The sequence below is a fragment of the Castor canadensis genome, chromosome X (genome assembly GCF_047511655.1).
Source record: "Castor canadensis chromosome X, mCasCan1.hap1v2, whole genome shotgun sequence".
NCBI classification, from domain to species: Eukaryota; Metazoa; Chordata; class Mammalia; order Rodentia; family Castoridae; genus Castor; species Castor canadensis.
Window position 1 is genome coordinate 124,526,331 of NC_133405.1, and position 19,535 is coordinate 124,545,865.

A 19,535-nucleotide genomic window follows, 5' to 3' on the forward strand; every position below is an offset into this window, starting at 1 on the left:
AGATCCAGACTCCAACAAAATGAAGATAAACTATGCCAAAGAACCCCATGAAGCCCACAAGAATAATTTAAAAGAAGAAATCCTACAGGTAATCAAAGAGAATTTTATAGAGATGATACTGGATATGGTCAACCAAAATGTACAGGAGACACTCAAGAAATTCCAAGACAACAAAAATAGAGAATTTGAAAAAGAACAAGAAGAAATAAAAGAAACCATAGAAGCACTGTATAAACACCAAAGTGAAAAAAAGAACATGATTAATAAAGAGATAAATGAACTCAGGACAAAAATAGATAACATTAAAGAGGAAAGAACTCAGGATATGGAAAACCTCAGAAAAAAGAACGAAACAGAACTGCAAAACAAAATGGAAGGCCAATCCAGCAGAACAGAACAAACAGAAGACAGAATCTCCGAACTCGAAGATGAAATGGTAATTAAAGGAAAAACCGAAGAACTATTAGTTAAACAACTCAAGACCTGTGAAAAGAAAATGCAAGAACTCACTGACTCCATCAAAAGACCAAACCTGAGAATCAAGGGCATCGAAGAAGGAGAAGAGGTACAAGCGACGGGAATGCGTAATATATTCAACAAAATAATAACGGAAAATTTCCCAAATCTAGAGAAATTATTCCCATACAGATGCAAGAGGCCTCCAGAACACCAAACAGACCAGACCAAAATAGATCTACCCCACGGCATATTATCATTAAAACAACACATACAGAGACCTGAGAAAGAATAATGAAGGCTGTAAGACAGAAAAAACAAGTAACATACAAAGGTAAACCCATCAAAATCACAGCAGGCTTCTCAACAGAAACATTAAGCACAAGAAGAGCTTGGGGTGAGATATTCCGGGCACTGAATGAAAATAACTTCAACCCCAGGATACTCTACCCAGCAAAACTATCATTCAAAATAGATGGAGCAATAAAAGTCTTCCATGATAAGCAGAAACTAAAACAATATGTGACCACAAAGCCACCACTACAAAAGATTCTTCAAGGGATTCTGCAAACAGAAAGTGAAACCCAACATAACTATGAAAGGGAAGGCAACACCAAACTACAGGAAAAGAAAAAGCAAGAAAGTAGAGAGTAACCTCAACTTAGGTACACACAATCAAACTTTCAAACAACTAAGACAACTAAATGACAGGAATCACCACATACCTATCAGTATTAACACATGTTAATGGACTTAATTCCCCCATCAAAAGGCACTGTTTGACAAAATGGATTAAAAAAGAAGATCCAACAATTTGTTGCTTACAGGAGACCCATCTCACCAACAGAAATAAGTATAGGCTTAAGATGAAATGCTGGAAGAAGATTTACCAAGCCAATGGCCCCTGAAAACAGGCAGGAGTAGCAACACTTACCTCTGACAAAGTAGACTTCAAACTTACATTGATCAAATGAGATAAAGAAGGACATTCCATACTAATAAAAGGGGAAATAGACCAAAAGGAAATAACCATTATCAACCTATATGCACCCAATGTCAATGCACCCAATTTCATCAAACATACCCTGAAAGACCTAAAAACATATATTAACTCCAACACAGTGGTTGTGGGAGACTTTAACACCTCATTATCATCAATAGATAGGTCAACCAAACAAAAAATCAATAAAGAAATCTTAGATCTAAAATATACAATAAATCAAATGGACCTACTTGATGTCTACAGAACATTTCATCCAACTTCTACACAATATACATTCTTCTCAGTAGCCCATGGAACCTTCTCCAAAATAGATCATATCCTAGGGCACAAAGCAAGCCTCAGCAAATATTAGAAAATAGAAATTATACCATGCATACTATCTGATCATAATGCAATAATACTAGAACTCAACAACAAAAGTAAAGACAAAAAATATGCAAACAGCTGGAAACTGAATAACTCATTGCTTAATGAACAATGGGCCATCGATGAAATAAAAGAGGAAATTAAAAAGTTCCTGGAAGTCAATGAAAATGAAAACACAACCTACCAGAACCTATGGGACACAGCAAAGGCAGTCCTGAGAGGAAAGTTTATAGCCATGAGTGCATATATTAAAAAGACTGAAAGATCCCAAATCAATGACCTAATGATACATCTCAAACTCCTAGAAAAACAAGAACAAGCAAATCCCAAAACAAATAGGAGAGAAATAATAAAAATAAGCACTGAAATCAATGAAATAGAAACTAAAAAAACCATACAAAGAATTAATCAAACAAAAAGTTGGTTCTTTGAAAAAATAAACAAGATCGACAGACTCCTGGCAAACCTGACTAAAATGAGGAGAGAAAAAACCGAAATTAGTAGAATCAGGAATGCAAAAGGGGAGATAACAACAAACACCATGGAAGTCCAGGAAATCATCAGAGACTACTTTGAGAACCTATATTCAAATAAATTTGAAAATCTTAAGAAATGGACAGATTTCTAGATGCATATGATCATCCAAAACTGAACCAAGAGGAAATTAATCACCTGAATAGATCTATAACTAGAGAAAAGGTTCGTTCCAGAAGAATTAACTCTGAAGGTAGCACACTTGCACAGGAAATCAATGTGAGTCAACTCCCTGTATAGCTATCCTTATCTCAACTAGCCAAAACCCTTGTTCCTTCCTATTATTGCTTATACTCTCTCTTCAACAAAATTAGTGACAAGGGCCAAATAGTTTCTGCCTGGTAGCGTGGGGGTAGGGAGGGAGAGGGAGGGGGTGGGGTGTAAGGGAGAGGGTGGGAGAAGGGGGGAGAAATGACCCAAACACTGTATGCACATATGAATAAAAAAAAAATAAAAGAAAAAGAAAAAGAAGTGGGGCCAGGGGGGGAATGATGGAGGGGGTGAATTCAACTATGGAATACTGTAAGAACTGTAAATGTGACAACAGACGCCCAGTATAACAATAATATGATAATAAAAAAAAAGATTTAAAAAAAATTAAAACCCAAAGCTACAAAACTCTTAGAAGAAAACATAGGAGTAAATCTGTACAACCTGGAATTAGGGAATGATTTCTTCTTCTTAGATATAATACCAAACACGTGCAAGAACTTTTATTGAAATTTGAAAATTTCATGCTCAAAGGATACCATCAAGAATGTGAAAGAAAATCTGTAGAGTTAAAGACAGTATTTGCCAATATATGCGGGTATAAAGACTATATAAAGAATACTTGGAGCTCAAAAATAAATGGCCCAATTTAAAATTAGACAAAGAAACAGGATAAACTATTGTTTGGGGCATAAAATAAATGTCAATACACTTTAAAAGATCGAGATTATATAGAGTTCTTCTTGTTTTCTAATCACAATGAAATTAAATTAGAAATCAGTAATAATGAGATATATGGAAAAACTTCACATATTTGAGGAATTATATAAATTAAAAAAGAATTCACAAGAGAATTTAGAAAATACTTTTTACTGAATAATAATAAATATATGCAATATATCAAAATTTGTTGGATGTAGCCAAAATCTTAGAGAGAAATGTATAGCTTTAAAATACTTGTACTAGAAAAGAAAGATTTAAAAATCACTGATCAAAGTTTGTACATTATGAAGCTATAAAAATAAGTAGATTAAACATAAAATAAGTAGAACAAAATTTAAAGATAAGAAGTAAATCGTTGAAATAGATAAACAATATAGAACAATACCAAAGTCAACATTTGGTGTGGGGAGGTGGCCCAAACAATGTATACACATGTGAGTAAATGTAAAAAACGATAAAATTAAAAAATAAATAAATAAAAACATTTGGTAAATTGGAAAGATTAACAAAATTGGCAAACCCTTAGCAAAATTGCTCAAAATAAAAAAAAAGGAAACAAAAAAAGAGGGAATCACCATAGATCTTGTAATTATTGAAAGGATTATGGGGCTGGGGATGTAGCTCAGTGATAGGGCACTTGCCTAGCACATGCAAGGCCCTGAGTTCAATTCCTGGCACCACAAAAGAAAAAAATGGCAAACATTAGGAACATTTTGGTGCGATGAAAGTGTTTTGTATCAAGTGTGGTGGCTATATATTAAGCTGTATATATTCGTTAAAACTCATTGAATTATATACTTAAGATCTATTCATTTTACTGTATATAAACTGAACTTCAATTTAAAAAGTACCACCAGACTAGACAACTAGAAATCACAGGAGAAAAGGGAAGGAATTAAATCAATGAAGTTTAGGAAAGAAATAATTATCTGTAATGGTAAAAAGACTTTTCTGATGCGTAATTATCATAATTTACAATTCTTGCCTTTATAACTCAAATCAAGAAAAAGAGCACTGCAATCACCATAGAAAGATTCCTTCTGCTCTTTTCAGGTCAATTCCTTCCCTCAACTCCTAGCTATCCCAGTATTTTTTCAAGAAGAGTTATAAAAGTGAAGCTGCATGGACTGGATAAGTAGCTCAAGAGGTAGAGTACCTGTCTTGCAAGTGTGAAGTTCTGAGTTCAAACTCCAGTACTACAAAAAACCAAAAGTGAAGCTGGTCAATAGTATAAACTTTAGCAGAGGTCAAATAGAATAAAGATTTAACAGGACAGCCAGGCACTGGTGGCTTACACCTATAATCCTAGCTACAAGGGAGGCAGAGATCAGGAGGATTGCATTTTAAGGTCAGCCAGGGCAAAGAATTCACGAGACCCCGCCTTAAAAATACCCAACACAAAAATAAGATAGCAGAGTAGTACAAGTGGTGGAGTGCTTGCCTAGTAAGCATGAGGCCCTAAGTTCAAACCTCAGCACAGCCAAAAAGAAAAAAGAACACTGTAGAAGATAAAAGCAATGTGGGCAGATTCCAAATTGTATTAGACCTTGAAATGAGTGGGAATGAAAAAGATATGAAACTTTTTAAAAAACTGATACTGCTAGCTCCACCTGAGGGTGAGAAGAAAAAAATAATTCTACTATGTGAAACATTTTTAATATATTTGGGGAAATAAAAGCTCTTTGAAACTATTCTTTAAAGTAGTCTAAAATTAATTGTAAACAAATACTATTTTAGTGTGTGTAGGTAATTTAGCCACTTTTCTTAATATGTATAATGTATCAAAGTCTTTCTAATTTCAAATGTAATCAATAACTTTACACATAAATGTGAATTTATGGAGAATTTAAATGATTAAGAAATAACTTTTGCACTATTGTGTTTTAGGTGTTTGAGCAAATATGGAGGGCTGAGTCACTGAATGAGACAGACATAGTAGCTGCCTCAAGTAGATTATAATCTACCAAAGACAGACATTGATCAATTACAACAGATCTGAGCTAAGCAGAATTATGGAGTTCAGAATTAGATGATTTACCAGAGTCCAAAGACCCAAAAAAGCCCTGAAGAAGTGATTTTTAGCTTGAGGTCTAAAGACTAAGTAGAAATTAATTTACTGAAAGTAGAGGAATATGGCATTCCAGTGTGAAGGGCATAGGTGGGAGAGAAAATGATACCTTACTGCATCTAGATGAGGTTGAGGGACAGAAGGCAGGACCCTTGTAGAGTCTTGTAGAAAATGTGAAGTATTTTGCTGGTAGGAAAGAAAAAGTAATACATCTCAAGGTTCATGGTTGACGTCCCTATAATTAGAGACAGATTAACAACAGTCAATGGCATATACATTTGTCAGTAACAAATTTATTTAACAGTTTTATGTCACACAGGAGCCTTCAGAAATTATGACTCAGACTGAGAGAAAATTATTTTTATTCTTAGTTTTGATGAAGAATGGACAGTTGTATAGAAGCATGACTGGACAAAAGGGTATGATTTAATAGTTATAACCTAGGGGAAGTCAGCAAGATCATTTGTTCAGATTTTTTTCTGTGTCTCTATAAGACACTCCTTCCTCCTGGTTAAGGGGCAGGACACCTTCACTTGGGGACCTTTGACATACTTACTCTGAAAGTAGGTCAAAGAATTCTTTTATGACCATGCTTGGGGGTGGAGAGCAGAAGAAAGGCAGAGTGATCTTACTTCTGTGGTTTTCAGTTGCCAAGATGCCACAGTTTAGGGTACTACGTTCTGAGCCCTGACATGCCTTTTTCCTAAGGGCAATAGATAAGAAGCTATCAAAGGATTCTAATCAAGACAGCAACAAGATCATCTATGAAAGTGGCAATCTACACTTTCAGTAAGTGCCCTCTTCCTCCAGCATTTTAGAGAGAGGGGAGAGCTTCTCAGATTTGATTCCTGAAGTTGTGCATGCAGAAGTCCTATTGGTGTAAGCTGCTGCCCACCTCTCTGTGCTGCCTTTCTTCTGGCCACTCCACTTAGTCGTGGCTTGGACATTCGGCAGAGTTGACAAATAGGCTTCAGCATCACTTGATGGTCACAGGGAATGGGAAATATGGGATAGGACACATTTGTCTCCACTTTTCATTCATCTCAATAGTTCCATGCTTTAAGGCAGTATGGATATTAGAATTTCCTGTATGGTTGGGAATTACAGTAGAGAGGGAAGGAAAACAATCTCAAAAAGCATAGCAAATATCCTCCTCCCAATATATGGGGGGAAAAGACCCAGTACATGTGGGAAGGGGTGTTCAAATTCTATACTCATGTTCTTCCAAATCTTTACCTACCTGTTAGAATGCCTTCCCAGGACACAACAGGTCCTGCTTCAGCCCAGGATATATCTCTCTCCTCCCTCAAATTTCCCTAAATCTGAGTTATTCAATCTGTAGTTGTGACTTAAGGTTCAATAAGACACAGTGATCCACGTCCCATAGAAGCATCCAGGTGTGTACTAGTGAGGCAGGCTGAAATTAGGGTAAGTTTGGGACTCATAGAAACTTTCAGGGTGACCACGCTCTGGCTCAGGAATCACCCTCATGTGGCCTGGGAACTGCTCATGTCCCACCCATCTTATTGATTATTGGATTAGAATCACCTGGTTCCTCTCTTCCCATCGATTAGCGTAAATTTTAAAAGCACCTGGAGAAGAGAAGCACACTCTCTCTGCCTCCAGATTCCACCTGGGCTCCACCAGGCTCCCTTTTGTATTTCCCTCCCCTAGCTTTTAATAAACTCCATTTATACCCACGTGTCCTGTCATGGATTCTTCCCCACAGGACACAAAGAATTTGGAAGTCTTCTGATCACAGACTCCACCCTGATGACAACACTAGCACCACTCTTATGTTCTAATCTGAGCTTCTCCCATTAGTATGAGTTGGAGATAAGTCTATTTTTCTGATTACCCAATGGTTAGCTGTTAGAACACATACTTATGCACACATTCACTCACACATGTCCTTGGGGGACAAACACTATTTGGCAGAAACAATGCAAACAATCCTAGGAAGGAGAAAGAGGCAAAAATTCCCTAAGGTTTCATAATTTACAAGGTCACCTCTCTCACAATGGAGTTAGTACAGCACATTATTATGCAAAGCAGTGTTACTTCCTTTCTTTTATCCCCTTTTTTCAAATTGTACCTCCATGAGCCTGCCAAGAATAAGAAATGGCCCATTACTAAGCCAAATACTTCTTAATGACCACTCTGGTAGCTACACAAAGACCTGGTTAAAGCTTGAAATTACCTCTTGAAATTTTCCAATTAGCTATTAGACAATGGCCATCCTTCTCCCCAACCTCTGTCTGGAGAAGAGGACTTCAGTGCTTGGAAAGTAGAAAAAGTGAGTATAATCAGATTTTCATTTTCATCAGAATATCCTGAGTATTTACTAGAAAGTGAATGAGGGAGGAGTGCAAGAATGCATGTTGGGGAACCAGGAGAAAGTCATATACTCTGTGATCTTAATTTTGCAGTCAAATAACTCACAACAAAGGAGTTCAAGAAAAGAAATGGAGATTACAATAAGAAGGTAGTATCTTAGGCAATTTATAGGATTTGGTGAGTTGGGTTAGCACTATTTTACAGGTAGAAGGAAATATATTAAATTCAAATGGCACTCTCCAGAAAATCACTAAACAGTGAAAGAAACTAAAATCTGTGCAAACTAATATAATCCTTTCCTCAGAACTTTCCAAAGGCAGCCTCTATCAATGAAAGAAATTCTAGAAATATTGTATGTGATCATAACCATTTTAAAAACATTTGGATTGTGGCTTAGTGCCTACCTGGTAAGCATGAGGCTTTGAGTTCAAGACCCAGTAGCATCAAAATTTTTTTTAAATTTTTAAATGAGGTACCTGTGACTCACATCTATTATCCTCACTACTCAGGAGGTGGAGATCAGAAAGATCATGGTTCGAGGGCAGCCCAGGCAAAAAGTTTACAAGACCCCATCCCAACAGAAAAAAACTGGGTATGATGACGGGGTGCTCACCTGTCATCCCAGCTACCATGGGAAGCATAAATAGAAGGGTTAAGGTCCAGGGCAGCCTAGGGCAAGAAGTAAAACGATTTCAAAAATAACCAGAGGAACAAAAAGGGCTGGAGGCACCTGCTTAGCAAGTATGAAGGCTTGAGTTCAAACCCCAGTACCACAAAAAGCATTTAGATCAAATTGATACATCCAGAATAACTATGCAGCTTTTGTTTTAAAATTCAACTTAACAAATGAAAGTTGAGAAAGCTCGGATACTATTCGTAAGTAATAAGATTTCAACTTATCTGACACTAAATTTGGGTAGACATGCCAAATCATTATAATAACTACAAGCTAGTCCCAACTAAAATAGCATCTCAGCAGCCTGCCACTGGCATGTAATCAGCTGCACACCCACTGCTGGTCTTGATACACAGTTGCAGCACCAGAAAATGATCAGAAGGTACCTCTCAGTGCCAAATAGTGCAGTACAACAAATTAACCTTTGACCGGAATAATTATTTTCCACTTTCTGGATGTCTAAGTTAGTTAAGCATTTTCAGATCAATGCAACCATATGTCCACCTGTAACTTTAGAAATTATTCCTTATTTGCAGAATAACCCTTCTGTCTCACAAAAGGCATGTTATATCTTCCAACTCAAAAGAGTGGGCAACTGGCTGTTTCAAAGTAGTTCACACTACATAGTCTGGAAGTGCTTATCTACTTGTATCATATTAAGACATAACTTTTAAACATTTGACACAAATTTGATCTGAACCTCTAGTCCTCAACAAAATATTTTCAAGTTTCTCAGGAGTGTCAAAATCAATACCTTTTCTGTACCATATCTACCATATATCTTTGTGGCAATAATTAGCTTTTGTAGAATTGCTGTTAGAGAAAAGTAGGTTTCCATGGAAAAGGGGGGAAAAACCTACCAATTTCAGGAGGAAAATGGTATGGAGTGGGCAGCTGCTTTAAATAGTCTACATTTATTCCTTTACTTAGGTTCTGATATTTTTATATTTCAAGACTTTTAACTAACGTGCAACAATATTATTAAATTTCCCATTATAGTCGTCTTTTATAGAAACTTAATTTACATTTAAGGTGGCACTGTTCAGGTTTACGAGTATTCTAGTTTATTTGCAGCTTAAGTTCTTCCATAAAATCTCTGTGGAAATCTTACTGCCAGATAACTCCTCAAAAATTGTGTTCACGAAATAAATGTAATAATATAAATGTGCTACTCTTAAAGGAGACACAATGGGATACAAACAAGTCAAAAACAAAAAGATAATGGTAAACTTTACTTAGGCACTATGCTCCCTTGCATAGCTGCCTGCCATTCTGTCCCCTTTCAATGGCATCCTCATAAATCTTTGCTTTCTCCTACTCTCCATCTCCATAAATTCTTTTACCAGCCCACAGCTCCACAAATCCATGACATAAAATAGTGACCCATATGAAGATCCCCCATACTCCATATGGGAATTTGGAGAACTTTCTTTTCATATCAGGATCTTCGGTAGTACTGAACTGAGGCTTGGAGACAATTGTCTTTGCCCAGGGTAGTTCTCTGGTGAGGTCCAAAGGTCTCTACTTTCCAGGTGTCTGGACCCCATCGCCCTTAAGGGTTAGGGACCAGAGACTCTGTGGTGGAACAACCTACATCCCTTGAAATTTGCAGGTCTCTGGTCAGGGCAACTCTCTGGTAAAACCCAAAAATAATGGGTAAAAGGAGTCTATTTGCTCACAGCCCACGTGGATGAAGAGTCTGTCTGTGCTCTCCATTTTCAAGTCCCTACTTCCAACACAGGGTACAATTAGCAGTAGAAGTTCACAGGGCCAATTTGTGTATGCTATAGGGGATCCTACCTCTTTCCTCACACTTTTACTTTCAAATCGTCTCATCACCTCCTGTGGAAGGATTATTTCTGCCTTCTGGAAGAAATTTTGACACCAGTGGTGAGGAGTCCCCCCTGTCCTTTGTCCCTCCTCTTCTCTTGTCAAGACTGCATGCCCTGACTTCACATTTGGTAGTCCTCTCAACCCTGAGAGTGGTACTCTGAGGGGTCCTTTTATCCTGGAGAATCCCACCTGACTTTGGGGTCCCTTGGACTTGCTGGGGTGCCCCAACAGAGCAGGCACCCTGACTTGTCCCTTAATGGACAGTAGACCACTTCTCCCTAGGTGGGACACACCAAAGAGACTTCAGGCACCAGAAATACTCGTCTTTGGAGTATCCTCCTTTTTTTTTAAGGTCTTCTTTAATTTCTTTTAACTGTTTTTTTGTTTATTCATATGTGCACACAATGTTTGGGTCATTTCTCCCCCCTCCTCCCGCCCCCTTCTTTCCCTCCACCCCCCTCACTTTCAGGCAGAATCTGTTCTGCCCTTATCTCTAATTTTGTTGAAGAGAGCGTATAAACAATAATAAGAATGACAAAGCATTTTTGCTAGTTGAGATAAGGATAGCTATACAGGAGATTCCTAGCATTGCTTCCGTGTACATATATATGTGTTACATTCTAAGTTGATTCTTCTCAAACTGACCTTTTCCCTAGTTCCTGGTTCCCTTCTCCTATTGGCCTCTGTCACTTTAAAGTTTCTGCATTAGTTCTTTTGCATTAAGGACATCAAATACTATCATGTTTTTTTTGGGTTTCTTACCTATCCTTATACCTCCCTTGTGTGCTCTCACCTTATCATGTGACCAAAGTCCAATCACCTTACTGCATTTGCCCTTTATCTACAGTCCACATATGAGGGAAAACATACAATTTTTGGTGTTCTGAGCCTGGCTAACCTCGCTCAGGATGATGTTCTCCAGTTCCATCCATTTGCTTGCAAATGATAAGATTTCATTCATCTTCATGGCTGAGTAAAATTCCATTTTGTATAAATTCCACATTTTCTTGATCCATTCATCAGTAGTGGGGCATCTTGGTTGTTTCCATAGCTTGGCTATTGTGAATAGTGCTGCAATAAACATGGGTGTGCAGGTGCCTCTGGAGTAACCTGTGTCACATTCCTTTGGGTATATCCCCAGGAGAGGGATTGCTGGATCATATGGCAGATCTAAGGTTGGTACAGGAAAGAGTAGGAAACACTTTGGAAGCAATAGGTATAGGCACAGACTTCCTCAATAGAACCCCAGCAGCTCAGCAACTAAGAGAAAGGATGGACAAATGGGACTTCATAAAATTAAAAAACTTTTGCACAACAAAAGAAATAGTCTCTAAACTGAAGAGACCACCCACAGAGTGGGAGAAAATATTTGCCAGCTACACATCAGACAAAGGACTTATAACCAGAATATACTGGGAACTCAAAAAACTAAAGTCTCCCAAAATCAATGAACCAATAAAGAAATGGGCAACTGAACTAAACAGAACTTTTCAAAAGAAGAAATTCAAACGGCCAAAAACACACAAAAAAATGTTCACCATCTCTAGCCATAAAGGAAATATAAATCAAAACCACACTAAGATTTCACCTCACTTCTGTTAGAATAGCCATTGTTAGAAACACCACCAACAACAGGTGTTGGCAAGGATGTGGGGAAAAAGGAACCCTCTTACACTGCTGGTGGGAATGCAAACTAGTACAACCACTCTGGAAAAAAATTTGGAGGCTTCTTAAAAATCTAAACATGGAGTACCCTCTTTTGGGGAATTGTACACAGTTATTGGAGGTCCTTCTACTTAGACCAGATGTTGCTATGAGAAGTCATGCCTTGCTCCTCTGTGAATGTCTAGGTTGAGCTGCTTCTCTCTCAGTGGGACTTAGTTGCTGGAAAACCCCTCCTCTGTGCCCTGATCCCCTCAGACTCACTCCTGGGCTGCATTCTCCCACATTGGGCTAAATTTAATCCCCAAACACTTGAAAGGAAATGTTTAATTTTTCTTTATAATGTGGCATGGCCAGCTTACAAAATACCAGATCCAAAAGTCTGCACTCAACATGGCACTCTTAATTAGAGCACCATTTTACAACTTGATCTTTTCTGCTGTAATTCCTCTAAATAGTCCAAGCTTCTTTATGTTCAGGACTTTATGTCCATCTTCCAGAATTGGTACCTCTGGGAGGAACATAGGTCCAATGGATCCTTTCCTGACTGTTTCCTGAGGAATTAAATTTCCCTCTTTTGTTTTCTTTCCTCTGAAAATCTCCCAGGCTGACCTTGTTGTTCCACCCCTTACCCTGAGGGAAAGTTTTTTATTCTCCTCAGACTTTCTTTTTTTTGTGCTCAAATCAGTTACAAAAAGATGAGACATACACCCCACTAAAACCAAGAATGGTTTTGTTGTTCTATGGGGGAGATGTGGAGGAGGCCCCCATTTTAAGGAAATGTGGCAGACAAAGGAATACCAAGGAACAGATGAAATAGGAGGGGTGATTCTTGCCTGCTGGGGGACTCAGATGGAAGGAGGAAGTAAAAGCCAAGTTTGCAGAGAGGTTCCCACACAAAATTCAAACCATGGTTTGAAGAGACAAACAATCAGTAAGGTCCACAAAAAAGGGAGACAACCCTAACTTAACCCAAGGTACAAAACGTATTTTCAACTCTATATCTGTGTGCTTTGCATAGCGCACCACCATTCTATCGCCTTTCAATGGTGTCCTGATAAATCTGATTTCTCCTAAAAAAGCAAAACCAAAAAGCTTCATTTATAATACTTTTTTAAAACATATTCTGTAATGTGAATTCTGAATTAAAGAATAATTGAAGTTTTATGAAAAGGTATTAAATATCATGAAATAAAAAACGTTTAGAAGGAATAGTTAATGTTTGAGGACTTTATTTTTTAAATTTTTAACTGATACACAAACACCTAAAAGTTGTACATATTAAAGGAGTAGCATGTAAGATTCAATACATGCACACATTTAATACATGTGTATATTAAAATTGGGCTAAACATATTTAATTCCTCAAACACTTATCATTTCTTTGTGGTGAGAAGGTTCAAGGCCATTTATACTATTTCGAAACATGCAGTACATAATTGTTACCCACAGTTACCATACCATGCAATGTACCCGCAAACTTCTTGTTCCTAACTCTAAGTTAGAATTCTTTGATCAACCAACCTTTCTTCATCTTTCTCTGTATCCTCCTCCCCTCAGCTGCTGGTAATGACCATTCTACTCTCAACTTCTCTGAGATTAACTTTTTAAGATTCCACATATGAGTGAGATATGTGGTATTTGTCCTTCCATTCATGACTTTCAAATTCACTTAATCTCCAGTTCCAACCATGTTCTCTCAAATGACAGGATTTCAGTTTTTTAATGGCTGAGTAGTGTATATGTACACTTTCTTTATCCGTTCATCAGTAGGTGGACACGTGGTATATTCCCATTTCTTCCCTATTTGAATAGTGCTGCAATGAACATGGAAGTGCTAATGTCTCTTCAACATATTGATTTCATTCCTTTATATGTATACCCAGTAGTGGAATTACTGAATGATAGTGTGGTTTTATCTCTAATTTTTAAAGAATCTGCATACTGTTTTCCATAATGATTTTACTAATTTGCATTCCTACTAACAGTATGCAAGATTTGTATTCCTATTAACAGTGTGCAAGGGTTCTCTTTTCTACACAATCCTCACCAGCACCTGTTATCTTTACTCTTTGTGATATTAGCCATTCTTGCTGGGGTATGGTGATATCTTACTGTGGTTTTGATTTGCCTCTACTTAATGGTTAGTGATGTTGAACATTTTCTCAAATTGGTCATTTGTATGTCTTCTTTTGAGAAATGTCCATTTTAGTCTATTCCTCACTTTTGAATCAGGTTTCTTTTGCTATTAGGTTTTTAGAGTTCTTTATATATTCTCTATACCAACTCTTTGTCATATATGAATACATTGCAAATATTTTCTCCCATTCTGTAAGTTGTCTCTGTACTCTGTTTTTTCCCCCAAAGGTTTTTCCATGGACTATGTGAACTTCGTAAGTCAACAGGCCAAAATCTGGACATGTTGGCACCCTGATCTTGGACTTCCAATCTCCAGAACTGTGAGAGTTTTTTGTTAATAAACCACTGAGTCTATGCCACTGAACTGAGTAAGGCGCTGCCCTTTTGAAACTAATTTAGAAGCCAACAAGTCAAATTACTCTCATTTGACCCATAAGCCATTTGGTTTTATTGTATCTAGTGTTGCTGTAGACTTTACATACAGCATGATTACAATCCCATATCAGTACCAAATTAACTACATATCCACACACCATTAGATAAGATTCTGTCAGTCAAAAGCTTTCCCCCATCCAACTGTATAACACCTGATCTTTTTGTAAAGATACTCATTTATATGTATTTATTCATTTTAAGTTTCTATTAGCTGAAGGAATACTTTCCATCTGACTGAGCTTAGGGTCCAGTGATCCAAAGAGTTAATTATAACAGAACATTGGATGGTCAACATACAAACTCTGAAGTTCAAATTCATGAAGGTTTATTTTGATCAAGGATTTCTCCTCAGAGTGCCTTGGACTTTATACTCTAACTCACAGCGAAGAAATCATTAGAAAATATTATTCACAGAGACTTTTAAAGTATCTGTTGTGAAAAAAAATGGCCTGTTGACTTAAGAAGCTCAATCAGTTTTCTACTCTGTAAGATTGTCTTTTCTAATATAAGTACAATAAATATTCTAAAATTTCCTCTTTGAGACACATTCTTCAATAAGTATTCCTTCAGTGTCCTCAAAGTCTCAGAAGAACTCACACTGAGAAGAGCTTTTCCCCAGAAGGCAACCATGTCATACTCCTACTCACCACATAAGCCTCTTTGTTTTTAAATTCTCACTTACACTTTGCTATTTCTCATCTTACCACTTTTACTACATTTTTTTTTTGCTTCTATTTCCCCCTCTGTCAATACTCATAGGCTCCACAAAAGCAGCTAAAGGGCCAGACGCACATCTGATAGAATTTATTGATGAACTAGAAAGACTGAATTGTCCCTGAGGTAGTGGTGTGCAGGCGAAGGAAAGCTGTTTAGGGGGGAGGAGGAGTTGAGCAAGTGTATGAGCAGGGAGGGAACTGTCCGTGGTACTGAGTGGCCTAGAGAATAAAAGGGCAGATAAGAGATGGTGCAAGCTAACCTCTGACTGCAATTATAGGCTTACCACATTGCTTCTCTGTGTGTAGTGCTGTGCTCTTGTTTTATTGACCCTCCTACATAAAAAACCTACAATAACAGTAAATCAGCTAAAGAAGCCCAATGACCTCACTTTCTGGAGATCAATATCTCACAGTAATCGTCATGTCATGGGTACTGGAAATGAGAAATTGATGTAGAAATGCCCTGCCCCCTATTTCAGGAATAATTTTTAGGATATGTTTTTACTTTAAAGCATTAAGAGGATAAGAAAATGTGTCCAAAAGTGTGTTGGATGGCAAGATATGCACATGGCCATTATTGTTTATTAGACCTTTGGCCTTTCATAGACTTTGTGACCATGTAAGAAGGGGATAAACCCTAAAACATTTTTTGCCTGTAAAATTATCTTTTCTTCTACTGATCTGAAGCATGTGTATTTGAGGGGAATTTAAAAATTCATGTCTTGGATTTATGTCTCTGATTACACATAATTCAAGATCTTGCTCTTCATGAGCTATTTAATACTCAGGAAGTCATTTAAGTCATTTTAGAATCTTCCTAAAATCTATCAGGGAGTTGTATTTACAAAGGACCCACAAACCTGGACTACTTGTGCATTTCATTTAAATCCAAATGCAGAAACCATAGCAATCTGTGATGAGAGAGAAATTTAGTGTATTTCTTCTTTGCAGTATCAGTTAAGGATGCTCCCTTATACTCTCACCTGGACACTGTATGTGGAGTCTTGTATTATGCTTATATCATTCATTGTTTATGGCCTTGTGTTATATGTATCTTCTATCTTTAATGTAAATACCTCTTACAGGGGAAGAAAACTAAATATAAGCTCAAATGACCAAGGTCTGAATCCTGATTTTTCCATCCATGTAATCTTGGACAAATCATTGAACATCATGAAATAAATATATATTTCATGAATATTAAATACATCAAAAGTGATAATAAGACTGAACATATTCCATAAACCTATAAATCCTAGTCCCAGGTAGTTGTCATTTTCCATTAATTCTATATAATTTGTGCTTATTTATAGTTATAGTTTCAATAAGTATTTTATGCTTATTGTTTCAATAAAGGCTTGTTAAGGTACACAACAGAGACATCATAGGAAAATACAGAAGCATGAGAAAAGGGGAAGAAGTTTTATTTGCCCCAGACATTTTTTTATGCCAAGGTGGAATGTCACTGTCATAATTTTGTGCTGATACATACTCTGTTGTAGCCATTTCTCAATAGAAAAAGGAAAAAACCTACCAAGTCTCTGGGAAACTCATTTTTATAAATGTCTCCATAGTATATACTTTAATATATTTTATGGCTAGTTGGTTCAACTACTGTATTTTTCAAAGAACATACTACTTTTTTTCCCTTAAAGTATATATTACTTGTACTATATGACACAGTGTATAATTATACAAGAGAGATTTTGAAATAAAATCTTGACTTTTAGATGCCAACATATTTTAGAAGTAAGTCCTTTGCACTTTTCTACTTCACACAAAAGAGGAAGTCAATGTGTTTACCACATGGAAGGGTGCATTTTGTTCTAAATGTCACATTTTTAAGTGGAGGAATAACAGGGTGCAGGCATACTCTCTTGTTAGTTGATATGGTTTCCCTCTAGAGCTTGATGAAGATCAAATTCCGAAACTATTCCTCTGGGTTTTTTTAGTAATTAGCCTGACATCTGTGGGGAATCAAAATATAGTCTAATATTGTTCATTTCCAGTCCCACAATTAAGCATCTAGTAGTTCAGGTAAGAAGCTTATCTCTGGAAAGTTAAGAATAAAATAATTTCAAAGTGATAAAAAGTATAAACAACTTCTTTGATAATTACGCCAAAATATTCAGGAAAAGAAGAGTCCTTTAGGAAAAGTGCACCAATTCACCATAGTTACCTGCTCTATTTACTGTGATTTTCTCCATCTATGGATAAGAAAATCAAAGGATCCATGAAAACAAAAGGAAAATAGGATCATGCATGTAAGATAGTTCCCGTTACAGAGCACAGATGAGTGGCGTAATGCTATGATTAGGATGTGAGGCATAAAGATGAGGGTGGGAAAACTGGGTACAAGGGAATTTCTTAGAAGATATAGAGAGGGAAAAGAAACTTCCCTAGGAAAAAATTTGAAAGAGAAATATAGCAAAAATGTTTATTGCAAAGGTAAAGTGCTAATTTTCCCTCATTCATGGTGCTATCAGAAAATATCTGATGATATAAGTGTGTCAGTAATATGGAGTCGGACAGGCAAAGCCACTGGGTGCCTGAGGTTTACCAGAAAGAAAGAAAAAAAAGATTATGATGAACAAAGCAAGGTAGGCTACACTTGTGCACAGATGAGGACACAGATGAAATGGAAGCATTGCTCAGCAGATGACATGATGCCTGAAGTTTAAAATACTTAAGAAACATTTTAAAGTGGGAGATTAAAATAAATTACTTCTACATATAGCATGGATAAAGCTGAAAATATTGTGTGAGTACAATAACTCTTAAAAGAACATGAACTACATGATCTCACTGATATGAAACTATAAATGAGGCAAAACTAATCTAAGGTTTAAAAGTATCAGAAAAATGGTTGGTGAGGGGGAATAGAATTCAGGCAGCATATATCAGCTAGGCCGGGGCATGATTTTCTGGTGTAAGAGTGATGTTGTATGACATATCCTAAGAGGAGTTTGGGCCACACAGGTATATGCAAATATCAAAACTCATCAAATGCTGTGCTTAATATTTGTGAATTTCACTGTATGTAACTTTTACATCAACATAATGAACTATAAATAAATGTACTCACTAATTCACTGGCTGAAGTATTTGTAGAAATATACTGATGTCTTCATCAAAATATAAAACGGTTTGATGGATGATAAGGAAGGGATCAATAGATATGTTATAGGTATGTTTCCTATAGAGGAAAAGGCTAATTGTAGAATCTAGGTGGTAGATACATGAATGTTACTTTATAATTGTTCAGCTTTTTGCATATTTGATGATTTTGGTAATAAAAAGTTAGGAAAAAGTGGGAGGTGGGAGAGATGAAATAAAGTTGGCAAAAATGGTAATAACTGTGCAGCAATCAGGCAATTAATGGAGTCATTATACCATTCTGTTTACTTTTCTATGTGCTTGAAATTGTCCATAATCAAAAACTTTAAATATTCATATGCACATTAAGATGGGAAGGGTTTATCCAAATTGAGTCATGTAATTATGAATATGTACTTCCTTTCATTTTCAATATTTCTGGTAACACTATCTAATTTTCCCATAAAAAGAGGGTAATGGAGAAAAGTGCATTCAGATGGGAATCCAGGAAAATTAGAAGTGAGGATCCCAAACTAAAACTGCCAGCCTTATCAGAAGATGATAATTTTTATAAATCACTCCTGTTTACCTCAGTTCAATTAAACTCTGTATCACAATTCCTACCTAGATAAAGAAAATATACCTTTATTCGTGTGAAGAGTAGAAAAGGGAGCTGGAGGAGTGGCTTAAGCAGCAGGGCACCTGCCTAACAAGCACAAAGCCCTGAGTTCAAACCCCATACCACCAAAAAAGAAAAAATTTAAAAAGAGTAGAAAAGATAGCCTTGAAGAACACAGACTTTTGAACAACATCAAAGAACCTGGTGGACACTGGACCCAAAATGTAAGTCTCCTATATTTCTCTCAATCCCCAACATAGCTTTATCTCTCTTTCCATGTTTACATAACACGTAAATGTGCTACTGAATTGATTACACAAAGCCTTATTCTATTAACTAGCTCTGATACCTGGGACTCCTTTTTTGGCATAGATTCTCATTTCAAATTCTCCCTTTGATCAATATTGCCTTTTCAACTGATTCTTCAAGAAATACTTTCACAAAACTGCAATTAACATTATACTCTTATTTTTGGTCTAAGACTAATATGAAAATGGGTAAATAAGAAAGGCCTCTTCAGTTGCAGAATTGTTGTTGCATATACTGTTCATTACATTGTTCAAAGTTCTCAAACCATATTTTTCTCAGAGTTCTGAACCAGGAGCTGGTTGGTCTCTCTTGATGATTTGGTGTGTTTTCCTTTGGTAGATAGCTGTGTAACT

The 19,535-nt window shown here is 36.7% G+C and overlaps 1 long non-coding RNA gene across 1 annotated transcript in view; it reads left to right on the top strand.

Moving 5' to 3' along the window:
* Positions 1 to 14,605, top strand: part of LOC141419691 (uncharacterized) — a 34,028-nt gene extending 19,423 nt beyond the window's left edge. Inside the window, exon 4 of the long non-coding RNA XR_012444308.1 lies at positions 14,236 to 14,605. This is a non-coding gene — a long non-coding RNA (uncharacterized lncRNA). The remainder of the gene's footprint in view (positions 1 to 14,235) is intronic.
* Positions 14,606 to 19,535: the final 4,930 nt, after the last annotated feature.